Consider the following 6,210-nt stretch of genomic DNA (forward strand, 5'->3'; position numbering starts at 1 on the left):
ACCACAACTTGCTGTTTGACATTTATTTGTTTGAGCCGAACTATGGTCACCTACCGTTCTTGCTTGTCTATCAAGTTTTGCCATAATTATGTGCATGTATCAGGTATGTACTATACAACTCAAAGAGATAGGTAGGTTAGCGATACATAAATCAAACCAGTGGTAAATAAACATACTTGGGAAGTGTTAGTTTATACTGAAAAACAATTTGATAGGTTAGGTAGACACGAGGGTCAGAATAATTAATTGGCCAACAGGTTATAAATAAGACATATATTTTTGCTCTGGAAGTGAAGGTGAAAAGTTGAGTGGTACTGTAAGATTTTTGGCTATGAGGTATTTATTAACTCAACACACAGCTGCATTGAATTGAAAACCACATTAGAAAAAGCAGGCTAAAATTAAGCTATGAATAAAGTTGAAATGTAGAATTTTTCCAAATCAGCAATTTTGCCCATATTTTACAAGTTGGTTACATGCCTGCTATAGTCTGAAAGTGGGATATATAATGTGAATGCATTAAAAGAAGATAAACATGACTGTTTCCAATTAGTTTAACATATTAATATTTGAATGCAAACACAAGATCCCAGTGATGAAAGTTACCATCCAATAAAAGCAATCCCCCATGATCCAATTTAATAAACTTTGAGCTACTGTATAATGCTAAGAGACTGACAAACTTCTGTAGATTTAAAGCATCGGGAAGATCAGTTTAAAAGTCAGCTTGATATTTGGGAAAAACAGACATTCTATGTAAAAAAAAAAAAAAAAAAAAAAAAGACCAAAGTATTTGTTACCAGAAGTAAACTTTTTTGGAGTCATGGTATCATGGTAAATCAGACTGTAATGTATAGTTAGGAATAGGATATTTAACCTACACTGCCATATTTCTTAATTAAAAACAAACAAACAAAAAACATAGTAAAGTATTCAAAACATGGCCCACGTATTATCATGAAACACAAATAAATGTTTAGACTTTACACATTATTATTCTGCTTATACAGTAAGTTCATTTAAATAGCTCTACGATACAAAGCTTTGCAGACTGCAAATAATCACCATAGTGCAATTAGTATGCTCTGATTGGCCTCTTTCCTCTCCTTGGTTGATATAATGCAACCATTAAGTTTAACCAACAAAAGTTGCTATTTACTGTGGTTGAATGGAGGAGATTTTAAGTCTCTCTACAGAGATGCAGAGGCACAGAAATTGCAGAAAACTGACAAAGGCAAATGCAAATTTTAGGCCAAACTGAAAAATAGCCAAACTTTTTAATATTTAGCTATTATACACAATATTTGCACTTCCTTTGGCAATAAACCATTATATCCAATTTAGTAGATAACTACACTTTACAGAAGGCTACATTAGAGAAGACTACTAGAAAATAATAAAAATAAGTTAACAATTGGTTGGTAAAGTAGTATCACTTACAAAAAAAAAACAAACTATGACAACTAATATTTTCAAATAAAAATTTTATGGATTCATTGGTTGCTACTAAAACCATGACTCCGGAATGCCATGGGCAATGTAACAAAAGCATGTATAAGCAGTTTTATTCACTCTGCCACTAACATTCATTGTATCTCGATGTAATGGAAAGATTTCTTCCTGTAGGCGGATTTGGGTGGATCAGTGCCAGGGATTCTCCAATCTTTTTTCACTCCAACCTCTCCCCCGTCCCATTTGCTAAGTTGTAATTAAACATACAAAACTATATTCCCTTAGAGCATCTCTGGGACCAGAACCATCCTCACCCCATTTGGAAGGGCCCCTAAACAAACACATAATGTCTTTACAATCTAACTAACCAGCTAACAAATAAGGGTGACTCGTTCACCCCTTGAATGTCATAATGGTGAGCACATCCTACTGCATGTTAATGGGTGAGTTACATACATCAGCTGAAACTTGATCTGTACCTCTTGTTTACATTGGATTCTCAGTTCCTTAAAATTGAATTTCTTACGATCTTTAACATTTTTGTGGTTCTGCGTTTAACTATTTGATAATGCCTTAGTTGTTCATCACAAGCTGTGCAAGTACAATGGAGAGAACATTCTGCAATTAACTGTAGTAATGTAGCACTAACTGATGTGTGACAGAGTATATCAGAGCAAGTCAGTGATGGATAAGAAAGAAAGCAGACAGACTGTTCCGTTATTGGCCAATGTTCCATCTGATACCTTGTCCAAATGTGTCACGGAATATAAACGTTTACACTAACTCTGATCTGTCACCGATAAGCTGTTTTCAGATCACTGCAATCTGGAACTTAGTGAATTAACGTGTTAGTTAAAGTGTTCAATGCCTGATGGTTTTCACAACTGGCTAGTACTTGGAATGTAAAACACAAATGGCAGATTCACCTTTTTAGCAAATAAAAGTTTGAAGACATTTTTAGTACAATACAGAATTCACCATCATGCCAGTGCATTGCAGGTCTTATAAAGTATTTGAATGAGACATGTCTAATATCCATATTCTTATCTAATTACAATAAGTCACAGTTCCTGCTTTACTCCTTACACCTATTTAGTACTAGGGTAGGTTCCCTTTTGCCTTTAAATAATCCTATATTTCTTGAAGAATGAATTTGACAAGTGAAAGAAAATGTTGCTTAAGGACTCATGGCTATTTTATTCTTGTACATTAAAAAAAACCAAAAACATATGTTTCAGACCCTAGTGTCCATATCATGCCAATGGTGCTCTATTGGATGGAGATCTGGCAGTGGTAATGGTACACTGAACTCTTTGCCACGTTCATGATACCAGCTGAGGTGATACATACTTTGTGACATGACTCATTATCCCACTGCAAGTATCCAATTATATAGAGCCTCAAAATAGTCAGTGATCATGCTTAGCTACACTGGGGCTTTCAAAATGATGCTCAGCTGGCAAAAAAAAAGAGGCTAATATGGGCCAGGAAACTGTTGTCCACGTATTACAAAACCATCATACCCTGTAGCGCTGACAGAAGGCAGGATGTATCCAAAGATCTGGGTAGATTTTCACCAAATCCTTAAAGGAACAGTTTAGGCACCATAACAACTTAATTTAGTTGAAGTTGTTATGGTGACCGAAGTGTCCCTTTAAGCACTTTATAGCCAAAAAAAGTAATTTTTTTTTAGACCAGGTAACATTTTTCACTTTTTCTCCTAGTTTTCCTTTATAATGTGCCCACTGTAGTCTTGCGGATAGGAACGCAGTATGGACCTCTGCTTCAACTCAGTTTCTTCCATATTTTCCATATGATGATCATAGGTGGACACAGCACATTCCATTAGAGTGTGCACCCAAGAATATATTCATTTAACAAAGGGCACATTTTTAATATTTAATCAGAATCAGCATTTTTTAAACTGACAACTAAATCATACTTAAAAATTGTGAACTCCATTAATAAAGTAAAAAATATTTTTTTTTACAAACTTTTGATAACAGTTATACGAAAGCAATTTTCACAATTTATCTACAACTAGATATTGAATATATTTAATCTGACACAAGAGATTAGATTTACAAAGGTAAAACAGGAGCGTTTCTGGGTTCAAAGGGAAGAGATTTATCAGTTTCGCCTGCACTTATATCTAATTTTTAGCGCAATGTTTTAAATTTGTCGTTTTTTTTCCATCTGTGGCTTCTTTGGCGCCATAACCGTCACTTTTAATATATGCAATTTCTTCTGCAATGCAATAGACTTATCAACCTTTCCACCACTTTTTTTTACCAACAGAAGACTGTTCACTTCTCTATTTCGCCATTCTAAATTTGGCAGTCTTCTAAAAATGAAATTTCTGCAAAAACTGTTGGAATTTACAGTGAGGAAAACGGTTACTGTTTAGACTCCTTTTAGAACAATTTAATAATACAAACAAATAATGACGGACTGTCACTTCAATAAATATCCCGCAGACCTCCAAAGTGCTAAATTCTGCACAACATTCTATTGGTTTCCAATTTGGCTCCTCATTGGGCACACCCCTTGCGCAGGCCTTTATTGTGAATACAGCAATGTCTATCACTAGTGTAAAGAGGAGCTATTTGAGTATCTATCCGTGTTTATTTAAATAAGTTGTTAGACTATTCTCATCACATCATTTCTCCTTAACAAGTTCATTTCATGCACAGAACTGTTACTCACTGGACATTATTTGCTTATCACACCGTTCTCTGTAAACTCTAAGACTGTAGTGAGTGAAACTCCCTGGGGGCCTGCGGTTTGTGAGATGCTGAAAATGCCATATGAGGCATCAATAATCATATTACTGTCAGAGTTACAGAGAAGACCCTTACCCCCCCCTCCCTTGCCCAGACATTAACAGTGTCTGTAACCACATGATTCACTATTTCCTATTTACCTTACAGAGTAGGGGTGCCCAATGAAGGGGCCACTGACTGTATATTATAAAACAAACTGCACAACTGGAGCAAACAGCTGGTTGCCATAGTGATTGCTCTACCCTTAGAACTCTGCCCTCATAAATACTATTTTTACTTGATGCACCCATTAAGGGTGATATAAAGTTAGAATTTGCAGAGATATAATTCGATGTTGATTCAGCACAGACCCAGTTAATGCAATAGCTGCACATAGTGAGATGCACCAGATAAGTGTCTGCATTTGATAATTAAGTTTACATATATGCAGCAATACATCGGGCACGTGCTTCTAATGCCTGTGTGTGATAGGAGTGATGCTTGGTACCCTCATGGGTACTCAGAACAATTATGTTAAGAATATTTACCTTTTATTATACACGATGTATTCATTAAACCACGATTTGCAATGAATTGTAAACAGTGTTACTGCATTGATCCAAAAAGTGCTTATCCGGAAATATTCTCCAAAACTAAGCTGAAGTAGGTTTTTCAGTGCAGCGCAATTCGCCAAATGAAAGTCAATGACATGCAGCACGCATTGTCACAGCTATTCCCCATATATAACTCCCAGCACGCACAGTAAGCCAGCCTATTGTTGTATAAAGTTTGCAAACGTCAAGCCAGCTGCAGCGCGCTGCTCATTCTCTCCTTCTAACACATTGCCTATGGATATCCAGCAGAGCACTGTGCACCCAGATCCTGCAGCGCATTATCCATCCAAATCCTGCAGCCCAGGATCCTGCAGCGCACTGTGGCCATTTACATTGCAGGACCCTGCAGCGCACTGTGTCCGTTTACTGTACATTGCAGCGCACTATCCCCCAGGACCCTGCAGCGCACTGTGCCACGGCAGTAATAGCCATCCTGAACATGCAGCGCAAAGTGCAGCACACTCACTATCCCTCCAGTCCCTGCAGCGCAAAATGCAGCACACTCACTTTCCAGACTCTGCAGCGCACTGTGCCCCTGAACATGGAGCGCACAGTGCAGCACACTCACTCTCCCTCCAGACCCTGCAGCTCCCCATCCACTCCCTGCTGATAAAAAGTTGCAGTGAGCCCACCCTGGTAGAGCTCAGACCCCCTTACCCTTACCTGCTGCTGCTGTGGATGCTGCCTATGGGAAGGAGCTGCTTGCTAACTTCCAGGGTTCCTGAGAAGGAGGACTGTCCCCTGGGGAAGGTCCATGCTTGGGAAGACCCGCCCTCCTCTCCATGAGGACCAGGGCACACAGGACAGGCTCTGCCAAGCTGATAGGTAGGAGCTGCAGGCTCTGCCTCCATCATAGCATTACTGCCCTGCATGCCATGGGATGCTTGCTCAGAGTGATGGGAAGCACAGTGCTCAATAACGGCAACTTCCAAAAACTTCCCATCACCCAGAACTTAACCATAACTTGTCCTCTGCTCTATGGATTTCCTGACAGTGCTTGGAATGAGAATCAAGATCTTTCACTATACCTTCAGAATGGCAAAGAGCAGCACATAAAGGGTTAACCCTTCTTTAACTTTGTATGATTCAGCATCAAACATGTGCAACCATTCAAGGTGGATACTTTCCCCCTTTGTGCATTCGTTGTAACCTTGAGTGCCAGAAAGAGGGGTGTGTGTGTTCCTATTTTTTTAATGTTTTTTTTAGATGTTCTGCCAATCATTTAAATTCCTCTGGTATACTCAGCACTCCCAGTAATATGAATACAGTGCAATACAGCAAAAAACAGAGCAAATCATAGATTTCTGTACCATTGGATCATGAGCTGAGCAGAAAAGCATTGACTTAAAATCATACTTTGTTTGGCTCCTGTGGACTGACAC

General features: G+C 38.5%; 1 protein-coding gene across 2 annotated transcripts in view; it reads right to left on the reverse strand.

The window, feature by feature from the left end:
• The window catches only part of MATN2 (matrilin 2), a 95,577-nt gene extending 89,631 nt beyond the window's left edge, over positions 1–5,946 (reverse strand). Inside the window, exon 1 of one of the 2 annotated variants that reach the window (XM_063451216.1) lies at positions 5,857–5,946. The gene's annotated coding sequence lies outside the window, so the exon portion shown is untranslated. Of the gene's footprint in view, positions 1–5,491; positions 5,597–5,856 lie in introns of those variants that run through there. The other variant, XM_063451215.1, reaches the window with a different exon arrangement.
• Between the last annotated feature and the right edge of the window lie 264 nt (positions 5,947–6,210).

Source organism: Pelobates fuscus, chromosome 4 (assembly GCF_036172605.1).
Source record: "Pelobates fuscus isolate aPelFus1 chromosome 4, aPelFus1.pri, whole genome shotgun sequence".
In the NCBI taxonomy this organism is placed as follows: domain Eukaryota; kingdom Metazoa; phylum Chordata; class Amphibia; order Anura; family Pelobatidae; genus Pelobates; species Pelobates fuscus.